At 43.5% G+C, this 23,520-nt stretch overlaps 1 protein-coding gene across 2 annotated transcripts in view; it reads right to left on the reverse strand.

Annotated features, from left to right (window-relative positions):
- The window catches only part of TRIM55 (tripartite motif containing 55), a 1,312,971-nt gene that overhangs the window by 1,247,565 nt on the left and 41,886 nt on the right, over nucleotides 1-23,520 (reverse strand). The gene's annotated exons all lie outside the window — the stretch shown is intronic.

The raw sequence follows: 23,520 nt of genomic DNA on the forward strand, positions 1-23,520 counted from the left end.
TATATATATATATATACATATATGAACCTAGAGTACTGCAGGAAATGCACATGTGAGGTGTCAGTATTATTATGCATAAAGCAGTAGTTAGGTTAAGCAGCAAGAAGCAGTAGTAAGCATATGTTTGCACTAGAAAGCGAGTTTAAGGCCATGTGTGCAGGTTTGCGCGAAGGTAAGCACTGCTAATTTCCGGTTACAGTGTCCTACACTCAGTTGTTGTTCCTTCGGCTTTTCCTGGTTAGGGGTCGCCACAGCGGAACTCCAGTCCACTAGTGATTGGCAGTAGATTTTCACGGTACCGAGGTGCCAGCTTGATGCCCAACCTTCAATGAAGGCATGCCCCATTCACGCATGTCTTTCGAATGCCACTTGACAAGCCTCTAAATTGCTCAATCTGTGTAGGCAGTGCTTACCCCCGTACAAACCCACTTACAACTGCTCAAAATTACCTTAATCACACTGTATCCAACGGCCCTTGTTCTGCCTAGCAAAAACATAAACTGCCTCTGCAAGGCTCAAACTCAGGATCCTGCACACTATAGTCACAGTAGCTAACCACCAAGCCATCATAGCAATAGATATGAATGAGGTATCAGCAAACTAATCCTCACCACAGGAAAATCAAACCAAACATGTGAACTGAATCTATGTACAGTGTGATGTTGGATAACCTGCTATGTGAACTGGAGTACTGCAGTAAGCATAGATTTGAAGTGTTATTGTAATAAAGTGTAGTAGTCCCCAGATCCCCATACACTGTATGTACACATGAATCACGGATACCAGACACATATATAACCTGTATTGAAGAATAAATCATTGCCAAATGGTAAATATAGTGCTAATTAACTATTAAGCAATGCTAACCACAGCACAGCTCAAGTTAGTAAGTGTAAGTAATGTGTAGGGGAGCCAATTCAATCTGCTTAGTGGTATACCTCTTTAAGCAGTGCCAGCCTCATGTAAGCAGGTGTGCCCATAGCTTAGCCTTTTCAAAACTGGCCAATCATGGGGAAGTGCAGGAAAATGGCAGTATTTAAACCTAACAGGCGGGAATACTTCCCATAACTGGTTGTAGCTTCCTACTGCAGGCAGAATGGCTGGTGTGAGTGAAGGCACTCGATTTAGAGCGCAGCGCTGGGGCATCCAGGAGTCAAATATCATGGTATGGCTCCAGGTAAAACACCATGATCAGAGACTACTGCAAGGCCAGTACCAGGGCTTGCAGTATAAAATGCAGGCATGGGACAGTCTCTCCCATGACCTCACCAGTGCCACAGATATCCCTCGGACTGGTGAGCAGGTCAGGCACCACCATGCTGACCTGAAGTGGCAGAGAGGGGATGTACTGGAACAGTGGATCCAGGAGTCTCGGCAGATGCCCAATGCCCCAGTACTCAGTAAGTACTGATTCTACTAAGTAGTAAATAATTCCCTAGCTTGTGCATACTATGGATAGGTATGGCTAAATATCACTGCATTTCTCTGACAGCTGCAGATGAGCGGGCTGCGAACCAGCAAGCCCATGATGTAAGGCTGCAAAGGCTGCATCGCAAGGGAGGTTAGTAATCAGTCTGCATGTACTGTAATAAGATAAATATAAGAGCCTTAGAAAGTGTTGTACCAGTATAAATAATGTGTAATAGTCTGTGAATAAAGGTATAACCCCCTGGAGTACTTCTGTTTAGTCTTCTCTCATATGTTGGCGATCTGTTCCATACTATAAATAGTACTGTTGTGTCTTAAGCAGTGTCACCTACACCATGGTATGCAGATAAAATGGGCATGAAGTCCTGCATAACAATGTTGTAAGTGCCAAGAGGTCAGACATATTGTACAAGTTAGGGAGACTTAGATAGAAAACAGTGGAAAGCTTTATATCAATTCCCTGATAGCACAGTGTACTGTGATGTTAGCCATAATATTTTGTCACACACAGCAGGGGTTCGAATCCTGGGAGAGCTATTAAGTTGTATGCATAATCATGCCCCACAACTGTACAGATTTTGATATGTATAATTACACCCAACAGTACAGAATATGCTAGAATGTTCAAATTGTAAGTTGTATTCATATTCATACCCCACAACTGTTCCAATCTGTCCAGCATGTCCAGATAAATGGCCAATATCACCAGCTTGGTATCTTGTTCCCCTGAAATTCCAGTGTGATGATACAAGAAAAGTAGGCAGCTGTCAATGGCATATAACTGATAGTCAAATGTGTACATAGTCAGAAAATGTATATGGAAACAAACCTGTCATTCTAGCACCTCACCCAAAGTGTATGACAGCAATTCTCAACATATGTTGCATTAACACCTGCAGCCTGTCATGCCTGTATGTAAGACACAGGTCACATATTTAATAATTTCTAAACATACCAGTGTACAATATAAGGCTATTGTGTAGTGTAATAATACATGTAAGGGAAAGACCACTGCAGTCACTAAGAATGTTGTGAAAACTACAAGGATATATTAGTTGTTAATTGAACTCTCACTGTCACCCCTACCATATGTGCATAATAACCCAATGACACTTCTCAACTGGTATGTGTACACTCCAAACTTTTGTTGGGACATATGTCCTAATGGTTTATAAATATTCCCATTTGTTTCTATGCATGTGCCATGTGAAAATACACCCATATTGGCGGCCTGTTGTCATAAATAAAACCTGCATGCTCTTGTAATGGCCACTGTTGTTCCATATATGCATGTGTTCTGCTTGCTCTGCAACTGTGTTAAATCTGGTGTGTTGGGTTAATGGGAATACCTATGCATGCTTTTATAACTAATCCTGAATGCTGTTGACTGTTACTAACCCATATCTGTCATAAACCTGTGACAACATAGCTTGTATGGGAAGGCCAGTCCCAGCGGACCCACCTGTCCCACCTCTGCTAGTCATGGCACCAGGCACCAGTACAGCTGGGCCCAGCCTGGGACCTCCTCCTCTGTGGTCCCTGCGCCACCTTCGGGTGGAACTGCTGCAGGGAATGGGGCTCGCCCCCCCTCGGAGCGGGTGCAAAGGGTAACCTGTCACCAGTCAACAGGTCCAGGCCATGGCATGTAAGGAGCTCGATCTGGAGTATCAAGAGTGGCTACGCCAGCTTGAGGGCCGAGTGATGCTATTAGAGGGTGAACCTGCCCCTCCTACACAGCCCCCAGCACAGCCAACTTTGGTGCCGTGAAGGTGCAGTGGTGACTGCCCATGGGTGGGGACCTCAGTCACACTGTTTCCAGTTGGGGGCTCATGGCCTTGCGACTTCCAAACACCCCTTCCCGTCCAAGGGGTTTACCCCCCACATGTGTCATATACCGGCCCTGTATGCATCTTTTGTGTCTTGTCTGTGAACCTACCCAGCCTACCTCCCCAAATATAACTACTACCCCTCCCCAACATCCCACTCTCACCTGAAAAAAAAAAGGGCAATCTGATCCCACAAAAAATTTAACCCCATATATAGCTGTCCATTTCGCACACTGGACACATGTAATCTGGTCTAACTGGCATCACAATGAATATATGTTGTCCTCACCCCTCTCCCAGGGGTTTGAGGTTCCAAATGTACGTGCAACTATAGTGTATATGCCTAGCTGCTGCAGCAGAAGAAATAGGCAGCTGTGGACCTTTCCTATACCCTTCCTGCACATGCCTAGCTATTTCCCCTACTGTCTTTGCCTCTTTGTGCCCCATTTTTCACCACTTTCCTATCAACCCCTTTTTCTTTTCTTTTAAAGGAATTAGCATGGGAGTAAGTGGCAGTAAGTATTGTTAAGCTGCGCTAAGCAGGTTTGTGCAGGTTTGTGCGGGGGTAAGCTATGCCTACATAGGTTGAGAAATTTGAAGCTAACTGACTGTAAGAAAACATAAGCGGAGGTTTCAGTGCTTACCGTCACGCAAACAGGCTTACAACTGCTTAAAAGTGCCTTAATCACTCTGTAACCAACATCCCTTGTTCTGCCCAGCAACATAATAAACTGGCTCTCCAAGGCTCAAACCCAAGATCCTGCACTCCATACACAAAGTGATTTACCACTAAACAATGGCAGATATACATAACCTAAAGTTTTCACAAACAATCATGCAGCACAATCAGTCAACAGTACATGAAATGTATCAATATCATACCACACAACCTGTTAATGCAAGAAGTCCGGACAAAGTATGCCACACTGTGGGTACAAATAGGGATTTATTTCAACTAATGCTCTAATAAACTTAAAATGTTGTTAGTTACACAGTTATATGTATGAGAACACATATGTAGAAGGAGATGAAGTCTGAAACACAAAATTGTTGGCACTAGTTATTGACTTCAATCCTGCGATCATCCATGACAATTGCCAAGTGAATGAGGAACAGGCCAAAATATGAGCCGAACATGCATGGATATGGACAGATATATATCTGTAAATGTAGACAGATAGAAAACTATATGTAGATATATATATATATATATATATATATATATATATAAATGTATGACTCACAAATAATCATATAACATAAATTGTATATAGATACATACATATGTTCATATATATATATATATATATATATATATATATATATATATGGTTCATGTCAAACCAATGACATATTACAATAGCAAAACGACTACATCGACATTTCAAAACATCGACAGTACAGGTATACGAAAGTACAGCGCTAACATGGGTCGTGCAAGGGGGAAGTAAAGGATATGATATGATACTGTACCCACACTACTTCCCCCTTGCAGGGCCCATGTTAGCGCTGTACTTTCGTATAGATGTACTGTCGATGTTTTCAACTGTCGATAGTTTCGTTTCGCTGTAGTGACTTTCGTTATTGTAATATGTCGTTGGTTTGACATGAACCCATATATATATATATATATATATATATATATATATATATATATATATATATATATATATAGGTATAGCCATATGAGATATATATAGGTACATACACATATACACACACACAAAAGGTATCATATGTAGAAGTAGTGTGGAAGTACTGGGTGCAAAGTATATCCCTCAGCCACAAGCCCTTTAACTGCCACTTGTGAAATGTGTAGTGTGGCAACCATTCCCACAAATGAGAATACTTACATTAAACATATACCCACTCATAATTCAAAGGACATGACATAACACACAGGTATGCATACACAGAAAACCTTTATTTGTGTACTATACAAAAATGTATGCCAGTACCTACACCACATAAGGTTTGAAATATGCAATCAGTGATGAATGCAAGGCCCACACAAAATAGTAGATGCAAGCAATGTGTATATATACCATACTATGCTGTCTAGGCAAAGGCCTTCAATTAGTACAACAGTAGAAACAGGATTTGCCTTCAGGATACATAACAATCAACAATTACAGATGTAGTTCAGCAGCCTCCAATTATACCCTGTAGTCAAGCCCTAGGGGGAAAAGTAGCACTTGTGTTAATGTCACAGTATCTTATACATAACATTGCTTAACCTAATATCTCACTATCACACTGAATGACCCCCGTCTTAACAGTTATATCCCTGAAAAGGTGTCATAGCCTAGGTTAATGGCATAGAACCCCCCCCCCCCATAAAATGCTGTACAAGAGCAAGGAACACTGTGTACCACACACTTACCTCTGGAATGTACAAGGGTACATATGTGTTCTCCAGCTGTTGCCCCCGTATATATGAACTTGGCCCAACAGTTGGTGTGGGAGTCCATGACATGACTGGGATGATAGCAGTAATGTTAGTGGTAAATAATGATGGGCCATTACCTAACAACCCTTCCTGTATCACAGCAGGACAAAGACTGGCATATATGTGGAGGACAGAGACAGGAACATAGGGCCATATTTGCATTATTGCTGTTACACACCCTGGAAATTGCTGGTGTCACAGGATTCATTGCAGCATACCCTTATGCAGAAATATGACATTGAAATACAAATGGATGTAGCCATGTACTGACAGCACTCTAAAGATAGAATGCCACAGCTATATCTGGGACAATACCTGTGTGGTGCACAGACAAAACCTAAGAGCCAATCCCCCTGGTATCATATGGATAGGCCCACAGTTGAGAGCTATGCAGACAGACAACATTCCATGAAAAAGTACTGTGTACTCAGAAACCTTGTAAGAACAGCAAGATACAATGCACACAACAACACTACTCATGCTGTCTGTAGGTGTGGAGCCTTACCCAAATGTGGATTTGGCCTGTGTCTCTGGGTTCTGCTGTAAGAGGTATTGCTACCTGCTGTCTGTAACACTGATGTCCACACACAGGAAGGATGTCATCCATACTGGAAAGGTGAAGGGACAACGCCCACAGAAGGCAGCAATTTATAGTACAGGATTGCCATTTCAGTGGTTATCTGAAGTACTACACAGCAGGCTGCATGCAATTAGCAACTGGTGGACACTGACTGATGCAGAGGCCACCACCTGATCATGTGCAATACCAACAAAAGCATGCTGCAATCTATTCAAACCAGCTCAATCACTCTACTGGAGAGACTGAGAGAGAGAGAGAGAGAGAGAGAGAGAGGAGAAAAATGACTGATCCATTGATTGGGTAAATTACTCATGTACAAACTCACTTGCCCAAAGGTTCCTCGACTTTAACTCAAATGCCCTGGACCAGCTGGTTGACATCCCCCATAAGGGGTGCCAACATCCTGGATCAGGTGCTTACCAATATGGCAGACCACTGTAACACCCCCACTGTGAGGTCTTCCCCGGTGAGCTCTGACCACAAATCAATCTCATTCAAAGTAACTATCAAACCTGACCCCCGCTAGCACCAACTAAAAAAAAAAAACTTCTCCAAAGCAGATTTATAACCTTTTAATGGATAGTATAAATAGCTTCATTGCATCTCCCTTCTCAGATGGAACTGGCAACTATGCCGAGTTCTACACAAATGCTTTATATAGACACCTGTATAACTACATTGACTCGGCTGTACCTGATAGGACCAAAACAAGCCCCTCAAGGAAGAGCAAATCTGCCTGTTGGACAGCTGCCATTAACAGGATTTACACTAAGAGAAAGAAATTGCTGTGTAAGAGTAAGAGGTAGCAAGCCCTAAACTGGAAACACTCCCTCGTTAAGTTAAAGAAGCAAATAAGACTTCTTATGACGCCCTCCAAAGCAAACTGTGAATCCAAATTAACTTCTTCAACTAAGGACAACCACAAGGTGTCTTTAGTTACATCCGTAACCTAAATGGAAAGGCCCAGATTTGTGCCAATCTGGTAGTTAATGATACCGCATATACTGAGCTTGTGGACATAGCTAACCTGTTGGCCAACAGGTTCTGTGAAAATTACACTCCCCTGTCCCCACTACATCCCATGACATCCCTACCACCTGTCTCCTACCTTGTATCTCTAAAGAACAGGTCATAAACATCCTCTCTAAGGCCAAAAACAGAACATCTATGACATCTCAGGCTGCATCCTACATGGGCTTCAGCAAGAATTTAGCAAACCATTGGCTACTCTTTTCAATCATAGTCTAAGCACCAGCTGAATGGAAAATGGTGTCCATTACTCCCTTGCACAAAGTTGGTGCTTCCTTTAACCCCAGGAACTATAGACCTATTACCCGGACTAGCATTATCTGCAAGGCCATGGAACAAATCATCATGGACCTTATAAACAAAGACATAGGTGATCTCCAAACACTTGACCCTACTCCGTTTGGATTTATCAAAGGGGATCATGCCTATTAAACCTGGTGGACCTCTTTGTGACAGTCACCAAGGCCCTGGACGAGGGGAACTCTGTGGATACAGCCTACATAGACTTAGCCAAAGCTTTGACAATATCCCCTACTCAGGCAACATTGACAAGCTCACCCAGCTAGGTATCAACTCTTATATTATTACATAGGTCACTAAATGGCTCACTGATATAACCCATATAGTCAAAATAGTGGACTCCACCTCCAACAGCAAACCCGTAAGCAGTGGTGTTCTACAGGGATCAGTCCTGAGAACTCTACTGTTTAGAATCTATTTCTCCGAAGTACAAGCTAAAACTAAAGGTCTGTGGCTGACAAAGTTTGCTGATGACTGCAAACTGGGAGCAGTCATAGAATCTCCAAATGATGTCAACATCCTACAAGAGGGTCTTACACAAACAAATGATTGGTGCCAAAGTCATGACCTTAAACTCAATGGAAAAAAATGTATTATCATCCCTTTCAGTAAGAGCGATGTTCCTGCTAACTACCACATCAATAGCAACACCCTAAGTATGCACTCAGTGGTGAGAGACCTGGGCACACAGGTTGACAGCAACCTTATCTTTGATCGCCATGCCTCCACAGTGGTAAGAAGGGCATATTATATTGCTCATTTCATAAGTAAGGATATTGCCTCCAGAAAAAATAAGTTATAACCTCCCTGTACTCTTCCCTCATCAGGCCAATAACTGAGTACAGTGACCCTTTTGGTATGTACCTTTCCGAGCACCTGCAGCAATTGGAGAGAACACAAAGGCTCCTCACAAGGAAAATTCAAAATCTTCAGCATCTGTCCTATGTGGATCATCTGAATTCACTGTCACTTTATTCTGTTCCATACCTTTTGTGATGAGGTGTGCCACGAAGAAGGATTTCCTGACTACTATGGTGATGTGATTATCAAAAGACAGAGCACCTTACTGGCCCTCTTCAAACGCAATCTGGACGATTGGATTGTTAACATAAATTCACCCTGGGGATTGCACCTATGTCCCTCTTGGACAGGGGCAATAGGTGCTGATCATGGAAATAAGGGTAAAACTTGGCTAGGCTTGTAATGGCCATAAGGCCATTAGCTTAGTAACTTCCTATGTTCCTATGATCCTAGGAAGAAAGGTCACAAAGCTCAGGGTTGTGTTACAGCAGAAAAAACATAACAGGTATGTGAAACAGATATGCATTTACTTGCATGTAGTATATGGCATAGAATAATAGGATGTATAATGTGAAAGGATGTGTATGTGCCATCAGTACTTGTCCCTGTAATGATGTTCTGCTCAACATCTGCACTGGACAGTAGTGTCAGTCCCTGTGGGCAGTGGGACATATCTGTCAAATGTGCAGATCAGCAGTGAATGGAAAAGATGTGACCCATGATATCTGCGTTCTGTAAATTACTGTGGCCAATGGCTGATGGTGGTATTAATAATGCCATTTTAGACATATGAGTGAGAGACCACAACACCTGTAGGACAGTCATGTTAAAGTGTAACATAGCATGCCCAACTGCCATAGCAGCACAATATGCTTATCTAATGTTTGATGACATATACACCCCCCCAATGTTAGTCTGTGTTCACATGTGACACCTGACTGTGTTGCAGCAAGGTAGAACAGTTCAGCTGTGAAGTAAAGAGGGCTACATGAGTGTGGTCCACATGTTCGTATGCACCCCACATACAGATACATATATGTGAGATACATATTCACAGCTGTGTATGTCTAGAGAACCTCGGACAGTTATACATTTATATAGGTATATAAACACATAATGATATCTACATATATATGCACATATGTATATATACATGCTTGTATATATATATATATATATATATATATATATATATATATATATATATATACAGACATATATATATATATATATATATATATATATATATATGTATATATATATATATATATATATATATATATATATATATATATATATATATATATATTTATGTCAATACATGTCCCCTGCCATGACATGTGTGAGAGAACATCACACATCAATACATAACATACCTACACACCAGTGCATGGCTGCAAGATGGAGTGTGGAGTGTGGTGTGTAACCCATGTTGAGAACACATCGCAATTGTTTGAGAAGGTGGGATATATATGTTGGTGAAGGGTATTAGGCACATATTGGTATGTAGGTCTGGTTGGGTGACAAACAAGACAGTATACAGGGCTGGTATATGACACGTGGTGGTTAAACACTGTGGGTGGGTAGTTACATTTGGAATGTGGAGGCCATTGAGCCCCGACATGAGAACAAAGGGAACATAGTGCCCACCCTTGGACAGTCACGACAGCATCTACATGAACATAAAGCTGCCTGGGCTGTGGGCTGGGCAGGAGTAACATGCATGTCAAACCTTGTGTATGTGTACTGCATGCCTCCAGGTGATGTAGCACATACCCCATGTCTCTGTGTTGCTCCCTATGCACAAGACCCTTGACCTAACTGGGTGACAGACATATGTCTGTGTGTGCTCCAAGGGGGACACACCATTCCCTGAGGTGGTTCCACATGAAAGTAGTGACGGAACAGTAGATAATGAGGTTCCATGGTGAGTCACGGATGTGAGATGGACTGGTAACATGTGCACATTAGGTGGGAGTGGTGTTCCTGCTGGCAAATAACCCCTACACATACTGGTGTGTAAATGTCATGGAACATATGTGGGTTGTAATAGTCCACACAATCCCAGAACATGTCCAACAGCATGCATAGATATCCCCAATATCACAGAATAGCAGATGTGTAGCAATCACATAGCAGGCATACCACATGCATATGTGAACACATAGTGGCAGTGACAATGGCATGCAAGTGAACTACTCTGTAACAGCCCAGCAACTCTACCATGTCTATAAACACATAGCAGAAAGTGTTGTACAATACAATATATGACCCAATGGTACGTATTCCGGAGACATACCACTAGCATTGTGTGAAGATTAAGTTGGAGCTGATATGGTGGCGGGAGACTGATATGTGTATTGTATTATGGTAAACTTGACATATGAGTTGCTCAGACATGTTTCCATCATTATGTCTTTCAGGGAGTATGACACCCTGAGGATGAAATTATAATTACCAGCATCATCCAGAACTATCAGTTGTTGTTCTCACAGACAAGCTAGGACCAGCAGGAGTGAACAGCCATGTGGAATGATGTGGTCCACAGGGTGAATGAGGTGAGGATGCACAGCCGTACATATCAGCAGGTCTGCCACCATTGTAGTGACCTGGTCCACCATGTACATTGCCATTCCGCTGCTATGCATGGCAACCACTTGCAACAGAGGGGGCCATAACATCCATCCTCCCCTCACCAGAGGGGAGGAGCTGCTCATGAACCTGGTAGCACCTGCCTGCCCACAAGAGCTACAGACTTATACAGTCATGAAGGTGGGTGGTACACACAACAGACATGGAGCATGCAGGTAAGGTTCCAGGGCATATCAGTAGATGACTGCAGTGTATGCATCTGTACAGATAGAACATGCATATGTGAAATGTTGGGTCTGTTGCTGTGTAGTACTGATAAGCAGTAATGCATAATATGTAGTACTGTGGACTGTAATATTGCAGCCACCCTGTAGCAAAGCCACAGCTGTGTCCACTGACATCAACTCTATCCCATCTCAATGTAGGTACCTTTGGGATACCAGCAAGGCAGTGGCTGGATGCCAGTGAGCATCACTGTGCATGTCATAGCACACATCTAACACACCTATCTGTAATGCATGCTTTACATGTGCACTGACAGAGCACACACCTCACTAATGGGATTACCAGCAATACACAGTCCATCTCAGACAACTGAGGCTACACTCTGGTGCACATTGCCCAGGCACAGCTGACATCTGCCCAACATACACAGCTATGTTATACACAAAGCAGTTGAACATGCTACACATAAAGATGGTCCAGGGTCCTAAACCTCATCAACACATTACACAGAACATACTGGAGGGATACCCTGTCCTGGGGAATTCCCACATTCTGGAATGGACTACCCATACATGTCAGTCAATGCTACACATTGGCCCTCTTTACAGAAACACTTGACAACTGGATGGCACAGGGAATAACATTAGTGGGTGGTGCATGGCTGGGAAACCCTGTGGTTAGGCTTATGTAAGCCTCAGGACCAATAGACCAGTACTCACCTATGCACCTATGTGTACCACAGGCAACATCAGCCAGGGCTCAATAATGGTAATAATGGTCTCTACACTCACCATAGGTACAGTACATTGTGTCTGTGGTCGGTCTAATGGTAGTCTATCACTCATGATGATGACATCTGTGAATACACATCAAGCATTCACTAAACACGTGTCCACATGTAATCCAGAAACACACAAAGGCTGTGAGCAGCAGCAGAAACACAACTGACACACAGATACACATCCTACAATGGTGTGTACACCTGTGAGGTATGGTGCACCATACATGCCAGGATGCTGAACAGATGCACAGCAATGCTGTGGATATTGGTGCAGTGAGTTCCAGGGGGAGAGCCATCACCTACTACCAGAAGCCATGCATCACACCAATGTATAATGTTGGTAATGGGGACTGACTACAGTTGCACTGCATGCTGTTGAGTGCCACATATCCTGCATGCTGACATGTGTGCAATTACAGGTTTGTGTGTGATACTGTACTACACCATCACCTGCTATTGTGTGTGCTGTCTGGATGTCAACTGCATGTGTGTGTGTGTGTGTGTGTGTGTGTGTGTGTGTGTGTGTGTGTGTGTGTGTGTGTGTGTGTGTGTATGTGTGTGTGTGTGCATGTACGGTTTAGCAGTGATGTACAGGTCTTACAGTCTGTTCCCTGTTTTCCCCTCACAGGTGGCGAGGTGGGGCTGAATCTGATGTCACTGATATAGACAGTGACCATGAGGATAGGTGTGTTAAGGCACAGGAAGGGTCATCAGGGGCTGCCGCTGGGCCACCAATTGACATCCCACACACATGCCCCCCCATTCCACACACACAGTCACACTACCTCTACATGCCTCATCACCGTTGGCCTTAGCCAACTTAGGGACAGTCTACGGTTGGCATTGGCCAGGACAGTGTGGTATCTATGGCATGTGTGTCAGGACACAGCAGCCATAGCCAGATGTCTGGTGGGGTATCACATAGGCAGATGTTCAGGGGTGCTTGTCGGAGCACTGCTGGTCATCATGCCCCTGGCAGACGTGCCGCATTTATCAACCACACGCATGTTCCAGACTGTCACGGAGGCAAAGGCATGAATGGAACAGTACACCAGGCAAGGTCTAAGGGTGCAGAGGGCTCATCACACCTCTATAACTGACAGCATCCATGACCTAGCAGGTGCCATCCGTAATTACACCAACGTCATGGATAGACAGTGGGATGAGACATTGAATCTCATCCACAATGTCATGTCCATGTGTCAGGACAGGGTTAGATGGTTGCAATGGCCACGTGGACATATGCCAGCAACACCAGCAGCTGGAGGTCACCATGGATGTCCCACCAGTCACAGCCGCTCTGGTAGTGGCAGTACCAGCCCCAGCACTGTGGGGGGGTGCTGTCCACAGACTGTCATAACAGACCACGTGCACATGGCTATGGCCAGTCCCAGGAGGGACCTGGATCCAGTGGACATGTCTCAACCTTGGGGGATGGTACTCAATCTGGTTTTGTACCTGATACTGCCTGTAGCACCCCTGCCAGGCAAAGGTCCCATGTCCATGGTCGAAGATGGTGAACTGCAAACTCTGCCAGGTACAGTATGCAGCTGTCTCACAATTCCCTGTATAGGGCAGCCACATAGAGGAACTGTGTGCATACAGACACGCACACATAAACAACAAACCTAGGGCAACCACATACCTGCACACATGACATCACCAGTGGCCCATAACAGTTCTCAGCCCCCACAAACACACACACACACACACACACACACACACACACACACACACACACACACACACACCTTGTCAATTGTATGGCTCAGCCTAGGCCTGTGGCAAACCAACAACACACCCTGTGCATATGATGATACCTGTGCCACTACCTGACATCTGTAACATCAATGCAGGGACAGGCTAACATGGTGCTGATACACAGGGTGACTGTACAACAGTGTAGCAATGGAATGATGTGTAGCATGTTGTCAGCAGTAAAGTGAAATGCTAATATCTTGGAAGGTGTAGCTGTGCAGCCATGATGCATCATAGGTTCATAGGTTCATAGGTTGGTACTAGGCTATCAGTCATAGCGCCTATACAAGTCTAGCCATAACAATTCCTTGGCTATTTCTTCCCACACTATTTACTTCCCTGGACCCCTGTCTAGCAGGGTGACTGACGTGATCCCTGGGGTGAATTTCCTTTCTCCCATCCAATCGTCAAGAGGCACTCTGCTTGACATGTATGGGTAATCTATTCCAGAGTCTGGGGAGTCTCTGGGTCAGGAACCTATCCCTCCAGCATGTTTTGTTTGTTGTGATGACAAGGTTTCGATCCCTGGAGCGTGTGGCTTTGAGGGATTGGGATTTCTTTAAGTATAGCATGTGCAACAGCTCTGGGTTTGCCATGGCCTTGTATGTTAAGCAGAGATCGCCTCTGAGTAGACGATATGCAACAGAGTATAGCTGGAGATTTTTAAGGCGGTCAGCGTAGGGCATCTGCTTTAGACCTGCAATTCTTTTAGTGAGGTATTTCTGCGGCCTTTCCAGTTGTTGCAGATGTCTTGAGAGGTACATACCAAATGGGGCATTGTATTCTATAATGGGTCTAATGAAGAATGAGTACAGTGGGACAATTATCTCCTTTTTTTCTGGATGAAAATTCCTTAGTGATGAGGTGTGCCACATAGAAGGATTTCCTGACTGCTGTGGCGATGTGATTATCGAAGGTGAGACCACTGTCCACCTGTGTCCCTAAGTCTCTTATCACACTTTCAGTGTTTAGTGTACTGCCACCTATATGGTAATTCATGGATACATGTTTTTTTCCCAAAGGGGATAACTATACATTTCTTGGCATTGAGCTTGAGTCCATGGCTCTGGCACTAAGCATCTGTTTTTTTAAGGCCCTTTTGTAGAGTATCCACATCATTTGGGGATTCAATAATGGCTCCCAGTTTGCAGTCATCTGTGAACTTTGTTAGCCAGAGTCTTTTAGTGTTGGCCTGTACTTCAGAGAAGTAGATGCCAAACAAGAGCAGTCCCAGGACTGAACCCTGAGGTACTCCACTTGTCACTTGTATGGAGCTGGATTTGGAGTCGGCTACTTTTACAGTGTGGGTTCTATCAGTAAGCCAGTTAGCAACCCATTGGGTGACGTAAGGATTAATGCCCAGCTTAGTAAGTTAATCTATGATTCCAGAGTGGGGGATGCTGTCAAAGGCCTTGGCAAGGTCTAGATAGGCTGTGTGGACCACCTTACCCTTGTCCATGACTCTGGAGACTGATTCCAATAAGTCAATCAGGTTCAGGAGACAAGATCGGCCCTTCACAAACCCAAACTGGGTGGAGTCCAGTGTTTGAAGGCTGCCAATGTCTTTGTTTATAAGTTCCATGATAATACGCTCCATGGCCTTGCAGATAAGGCTTGTCAGACTGATGGGACGGTAGTTTTCATGATCCAAGTTGGATCCCCCCTTGTGGAGTGGGATAACTGTAGCTCTGCACCACTCAGTGGGCACAAAACCTGAGGTGAGGCTATGATTAAACATGACACTTAGTTGAGGTGCCAGATCATATTGTAGTTCATGTAGTACACAGCCTGGGATGTCATCTGGTCTCATGGAAGCTGTATTCCTAGCTTTGGAGAGTGTGTTTTTTACCTGTGTGGCCGTTATTACCAGAATTTGGCAATCTTCTGGTATTGAGATGGGCCATTTAGGGGGTGAGAGAGGGGGTGCAGTTGGCACTGAATCGATCTGCCAGGATATTGGCAATATCCTTGGGATCAGTATATTTAATGCTATTCTGTTTTAGCTCAGAGCAGATCTGAGCATTGCCATTTAGATTCTTGGCATAGTTATAGAATGCCTTGTGGTTATCTTTGGAATCTTTGGCAATTTTATTTTCATAACTAGTTTTGGAGGATTTATGAGGGATCTCAGTTTCTTACTGAGGCTGGTAAGGGAGTTTTTTGCATCCTGTGATTTTCCTCTTTTCTGCAACAGTTTCTTCCTTTTGTTGTAAAGTTTGTTTATGGCAGGGGACCACCAGATTGGCTTCCTTTTTTTGGATGAGAGCATCTTGGTTCTATTTGGGATGGCACGATTCATGCATAAGTGGATGTGCTCGTAAGTGCCTTAGTGTAGGATTCAGCAGTTGAACTTTCAGTTCCCATCTGCATGGGTGTTATGAAGTTTGTCACTTCTAACTTGAGTAGCATGAAGTTGGCTTTGGAGAAGTTTTTTATGGAGGTTTCGTTACTGGGGATGGGATATGGATGGTAAGGGTGATTAGCTTATGGTCAGACCTGACTAATGAGGGGGTGACCATAGGTGTGGAGCATCGATTTCCCATGTTGTTAATGACCAGGTCTAGGATATTGGAGCCCCTGGTGGCACTATGGATTAGATGATCCAGGGCGTTGGAATTTATGAATTCCAAGAACCATTGGGCAAAAGTGTTGGTACATGAGTAGTTTTCCCAGTTAATGGCAGGGTAGTTAAAATCACCCAGTATTAGGTTGCTTGGTTCTATCTTAATATTTTCCAGTATGTTTAGAAAGGTGTAGTGAGAATCTTGGGGTATGGTGGGGGATATGTAGCAAGCTACAGTTTGAATTGCAGTCTTACCTAGTGTTAGTTGCACCTGGAGAATTTCAGATGCATTGTGTTGGGCAACTAACCTGGTGGTGTGAATATCCTTAGTGAATATTGACACTTCTCCACCCTTAGTGTTTTGGTCCTGGTTTGGTGGCCGAAAAGTGTGGTAAGAGTTGTAGCCTGGTATTGCAGGGGTGCTCTCTGGACCCTTGAACCAAGTCTCAGTTACTGCACATATATCGATGTTCTCCATTTTTAGGAGTGCCTTGAGAGAGTGCATTTTGAGGTTTAGACTTCTTGCATCGAGTAGCATTACCTTCAGATGTAATTAACAATGTTTTATTGTTGACACCATTACCTATTCTGATTGTGCTGTGTTTGTCCATGTGTCACATGGCTGATGGGTGTAGTGGTGTCAGCAGGCCTTCTACAGTGGACACCAGTATGTGTGTTGGCTGGGTACAACACACAGAGCCTTTGGTTTGGATGCAGTACAAGTACAAGACTGTACACATGGAGGTATGTCCCCGTGCAGGTAACTGTTGCACACATAATCCCACCAAGACAGAATAGGCACAACAACACATTGCTATATATGCAATCTGCAATGTGGATGACATTGAACATGCTAACAGCAGGGTGTATGTCCCTCTCCCCACTCTACTGCAATCCTTACCTCAGTAACATGTGTGTGCCAGTGCCAGTGGCATAGCCCTACCACTAGGAGGGTGTGAGGTGCTCAACTACTGTGAATGGTGTAAACAACAACTAACAACCTGATTACATACACTGTACAGTAGTACAGACAGCTATGTGGGGGGATAGATGCAACATTAACTGCAATAATGGCGGTTGTGTCCACAACAGCCTCACCCAGTCAGTTATAGCAACCCCTGTAGTGCTGCACACCTCTACAGTGTGGAGGAGGGCATTAACACATCTATGACCTGTGAAGGACTGTATGTCCATGGGATGGCATCTGTGGAATGTTGGCATTTGCCAAGCAGTCCTGGTGGACACATATTCTGTGAACGGAGGTAGATCCCTTAACAACTAGACACATTCCTACATGTGGGATGGTGTACAAAAGTCTGCTATGATCTACATAGGCATTGTGCACCTCCTATACCCTCATCTACATCTGTTATGGTTGGGTAAAGGAGGCATACCAGGTTCAAGTTGTATTCTCTACCTTTGACAAGTCCAACAGTGGTGGGGTCCCATGTGTTAAGATTACCAGCGACATTGGCCATGGGTTCATTGTTGATATGGTCCATGTCCCTGCAGACCAGGGTCATCAGGCTACTGGGTGGTAGTTCCCAGCTGATATGGTGGATTTGTGGTCATTCTTACAAACATTAGTGAATCCATTGTCAGATGTAGGCCTATTTGATTGTATGAGGGATCCCAGCTACTTACTGCACCTGCACAGGGGATTCCCCAACCATGACATGTCACTTGACTGTACTGCATGATATGTTAGTAATGCCAGTCTGACATTCTACAGGTGGGATGCGGTACTGTTAACATGTACTGCCCTTGTTGTGTAGGGTCATGGTTATGGGATCTGCTAAGGTTGGCATTGTATTGCAGATCAGATGGGTTTGGCTGGGGGGGATACTTATCCATGCCAGATGTATGTTGTTTGGGTCTCTCAAACCCATCAATGATGCATGTGGACATATATGTAGTGGTTATGTTTCCAGTTTCATCTACAGATGCATGTCCATATATACCTATATTGATATATATGTGTTCACCTTTGAAAGGTAGACAATCATTTCTTTGAACGGCCCTTTCTGCAAACCAAAAGGACAACTTTGTCATTTCTTACTGCACCACAGTTCAAAACACAGCAGTTCAAAAGGCACCTTCACTGACTCTCGAAAACCCCCTACTGTGATATACTAAATCTGGGTTCGCACTACAGTGGGGATAGGCAAATATTCCCCATCCCCACTATAGTGCCATCCACACCCAAATTGCCAAATCTGCAATGAGCAAATGCATAGTGACATTCGCTCACTGCACATTCGATGCATTTATTGCAAGACTGTACAATGTTGAGAACATACTTTTATATATATATATATATATATATATATATATATATATATATATATATATATATATATATATATATTTCTATAGTTATATCTACATATATAGATATGTTATATCCATTTAAAGTTAAATATATATACACACACAAACACATCTACATGGTGGAATACATTCCCTGTAGTGTTGTATATCTGGTCTGGATGATATGTATGTGAAAACATAATTATGCATGTCTGCCATGGCTTAGTGGTAAAGCACTTTGTGCAATGTGTGCAGGGTCCTGGTTTCAAGCCATGCAGGAGTTATTTTTTTTGCTGGGCAGAACACACCCTCTTACATACAGAGTGATTAAGGCACTTTAAAGCAGTTGTGCGTGGGTTTGCACGACGGTAAGTACTGCTAACCTCTGGTTAGATTTTCATATACTCAGTTAGCTTCTAAATATCTTAACTTGTGTAGGCAGTGCTTAGCTCCACGCAAACCCATGTAAACCTGCTTACAACTGCTTTAAGATGCCTTAATCACTGTTTATCCAATGGGAGGTGTTCTGCCCAGCAGTAAAAGAAACAGTTCTTGCAAGGCTCAAACCAAGGACCCTGCACACCCTAAACAAAGTGATTTACCACTAAGCCATGACAGATACACAGCTATTCAATGTTTCAGAAACATGTCAGCCAGTCCTGTTATGCAACAGTACAGAGAATGTATAACAACATCTAGATGTTTGCATGTGTAACTATATTGCAACCTTAACAGATACAAAATATCCATATATGTATAGATATACATATATATAAAAATATATATGTTGTTTTACTAACTCTATATACATATATATCATTATCTATGCACATATTCTTATAGATCTGTTAGCAGATAAATATATCTATATAGGTATATATGGCCATACATCTGTAGATAGCAATTGCAGATTGTCCACATGCACCGTTGATGGGGTTGAGAGGCCCCACACACTATGCGTCTTGCACAAATAGGCATCCCCCCACAGTCAAACACATGTGCCGTGCAATACACTACCAAGTACAGTCTGCCTCCCATAGGACATGTAATATGTGGAAGCCATAAACGTCCCCAGGATACAGATATACAGACACATATATGCAGATATAGATATACATATATATATATATATATATATATATATATATATATATATATATATATATGTATATACATGTGACTACACGTACGCATGCAGATATATGTACAGTAAGATACATATGTAGGAGGTGCACACAATATGGAACAGCCACTATGCCTACAGTTAACACCTGAACAACTGGACACTATATGGACAACACATACTAATGTCAGTCGTTGCCTGCAACATATACCCATAGAAAGGTCATAGGAAAGACACCACACACAGGTTTGCAGAAATGGGAATCCTTTAATTGTGTACTATAACAGTTCTATATGCCATATCATATAGCTGTTCAGATACTGACAACCATATAAATGGAGTACTGCAACTGTGAAACAGTTACACTAATACAGTAGTCTGGAAAGGTTCACAACTGTTGCTGTTCAGGCCAAGCCCTTCAGAATGTACAATAATGCAGACAGACTGGGCCACAGGGTACCACACAATCAACAGTATGTACTGCAGGTGTGTAGTTCAGCAGCCTCTATGTATACTCTGTACAAACTCCGTAGGAGGTAAAGACGTTTTGTGATCAAATGGGTTGTACCCAGTACATAACAAGGCATAACGCACAGAAGAGTCTGTATGGCAGGAGGCAGTAGGCCTGCAGTACACCAAGTCATGTAAGTAATGTCAATATATGTGGAGTATACGGTACTGTACATCCACATACCTTATGGCAGCTCACCCCTGATAACCCCACATTTTGTAACAGCCTAGGTCATGTATGGTGCTCCCCAACTAGACTCAATAATACAAGCCCATATACCACTGTTACATACACTGGGTGCTGCAGTGCATAAGGGCGCACATGTGTTGTGTAGGTGATGCCCACACATATATGGCCCCAGCCCCACTGTATGTGTGGGGGATACAGCAGCAGTGGAGTAATGGCATCAATGGCAGTGTGATATACTCACAGCCCACTACAGAACAACCTCCAACAGTATGACATATGTGCAAAGCTTGGTATGTAGATGGGACACAGAGGCTGGAACACAGGCACATATGTGGAACACTGTTGCCATACACTAAGCAAGGTGCTGGTGTTACAGGATAGTCTGCAACATACCCTTAGTCAGGGAATTGAGGTTAGAAATAGACATGGATGTAGCCATGTACTGATAGCATGCAACACACACACTGCCAGTGTAATATCTGACACAGGACCTGTGTGGTGGACGGACAACACATGATAGGCATACCTCTGTCCAGCAAGAGGTTAGGCCCGTAGTAGTGAGCTATGCATACAGACTGCATTCCAAGGTACACTAGTATGTACACACACACACACACACACACACACACACACACACACACACACACACACACACACACACACACACACACACACACACACACACACACACACACACACACACACACACACACACACACACACACACACACACACACACACACACACCCTGTAACACCAGTACTATGCAAAACATTGCACAACTGTACCCTGTCTGTAGTTCCTGATCCTCCTACAAATATGTGGCTGCTCTGAGTGTGCAGGTTCTCCTGTTAGAGGTATTGTTACCTGCTGCCTGTATCACTGATGCCCACACACAGGAAGGATGTCCATCACACAGGAAATGTAAAGGGACCATGCCCACATGCTGTAGGGATTTATAGTGGGTGGTTGCCATGACAGTGGTAATTCCATGTAGTTCAAATGTGTAATTATATATATATATATATATATATATATATATATATATATATATATATATATATATGGCTATCTGGATAAGTATATGTACATACATTTTCACCATATGTCCTGGACATGGAGTGCAGCCATACACCAGCCCCTACAGTCCCAAAGACATAGTGCAAGGGAATGGCAGGTATGTATAGCAGGTATATTACTAGACTGTTGCTACTGTCATTGGGATTGTCTTCACAGACATGGTGTGTGTGGATGCTGACATCTGCTTATAACATGTGTGCCTTGGCTACTGACAGACATCCTATGAGAATCATTGTAAGATACCGCTGCTAGCATGTAATGCCCCTGTGGAGTGCAGCAGAGATATTGACCTCTATATGTGGAACTTTGGACACACCCTGTACAGTCAAGAGGTATACACATAATCCCTTAGTGCACCACATGTGTACCAGGTCTGACAATATGGAAGTAGACAGCCATGTAGATGGGTATAACACATAACAACTGGTATACATTTGGCACCATAGGTGTTGGATTCACACACTCCTGTCTGGCTTGACACATAATGGCTGCTGGTACAGGGGTGTCATGGACACATACCACCCACTAGATATTGACATACATCTGTACAGCATCCCACTTCTCTGTATGACATACATGACATTTAAGGGAGGCCCAGAAGCAGTACATCTGGCAAATATCTGCACATAACATCCCATTGGTTAAATACACTAAGCTGCTAGGCATGTAACAATGCACTGTGCAGGCTACAGGCAGACTAGCTCAACATTGGCCTACATCTTGTATGGGGGAATGCACATGTACCTGCATATATAGCAGGCTCGACAGCCATGTCACAGCACAAGGTAAGATACACCTGTGTGACAGTGCATAACCATAACTAATGTGAACACAGCCACAGCCACATATGGTAAGCTAGCATAATATTACAGTATATGGACTATCTGTTCTACACCATCCTCATATGTGCCACTCACAGAATGACCCTACATCTACTGGGCTGCTACACAGTTTGGTATGATGGCTGTCTGTGGTATGGGATATGTGTGTGTATGGCCTTACAAACATGTATGGCAAAATGGTACCATGGGGCAGCATGTAACATCTGATAGAAGGGGAGCTAGAACAATGACATCTACCACAGTCTGTACACAGGCTGAAGTACATATTAACAATATACACACTGCTGACATTCACCATCACTACACAGACCTCAGTACTGTACAAACATCCACAGAATGTCCAGCTTATGTCATGAAATATGACCACTACTGTACATGACATGTGTAGCAATGTGATATATCACTGGCTTGTTATCAGCTATGATGACAGCATTTATGGTGTATAGCACATATGCACCACTTCATGCACGCCATATGTACAAAGGTTGACAGAGGTGTGGCTGACAGCACATATACAGGGCCAGTATAGACGTGTTGCTGTGATAACCTCATATATTTTCCATTGTAACAGGGTTTGTTGCAACATATGTCCTATGAGGGATATGAAGTCAGTAACTGTCATGGCCTTCACCATCTACAGACTGCAATCCTCACACTACCTTCTGCATTCCAAAGATTGATGCACTGTGGCTAACACATGAAACCATAGGCACAACACTGCCCAGTCTGCAGATGGGGATTCCTCATATACATGGAACTGACATGGGAAGTATTGCGACATGTATGACAGGCCTATCCAGACAAACACTGTTAAACCAACATTACTCCAAATGCAGTATAGCAGCACTTACAGTCTGTAGTCAGGTCAGGCACATCCCCCTCCTGTTGGATGCCCTCTTTCCACAGTGTATGTTGTTAGAGGTAAATCCCCAATACATCTGTGATGCTGTTTGCCAAACATCAGATTTAGTTCCTGCTCACAGTGACTGCAAAGGCCCAACACCACCATGATGTTCCTAGGTATTGGAGTGTGTTTCCATACAATTGGCTATGGGATTGTCACCACAGCTGTTCCACATGAATCTGCTAGAGGGGGGCTGCAATTCATGCAGAGGGCATCATCTGATCATGAG

Source organism: Protopterus annectens, chromosome 3.part1 (genome assembly GCF_019279795.1).
Source record: "Protopterus annectens isolate FY-2018-M chromosome 3.part1, PAN1.0, whole genome shotgun sequence".
Taxonomy (NCBI): Eukaryota; Metazoa; Chordata; order Ceratodontiformes; family Protopteridae; genus Protopterus; species Protopterus annectens.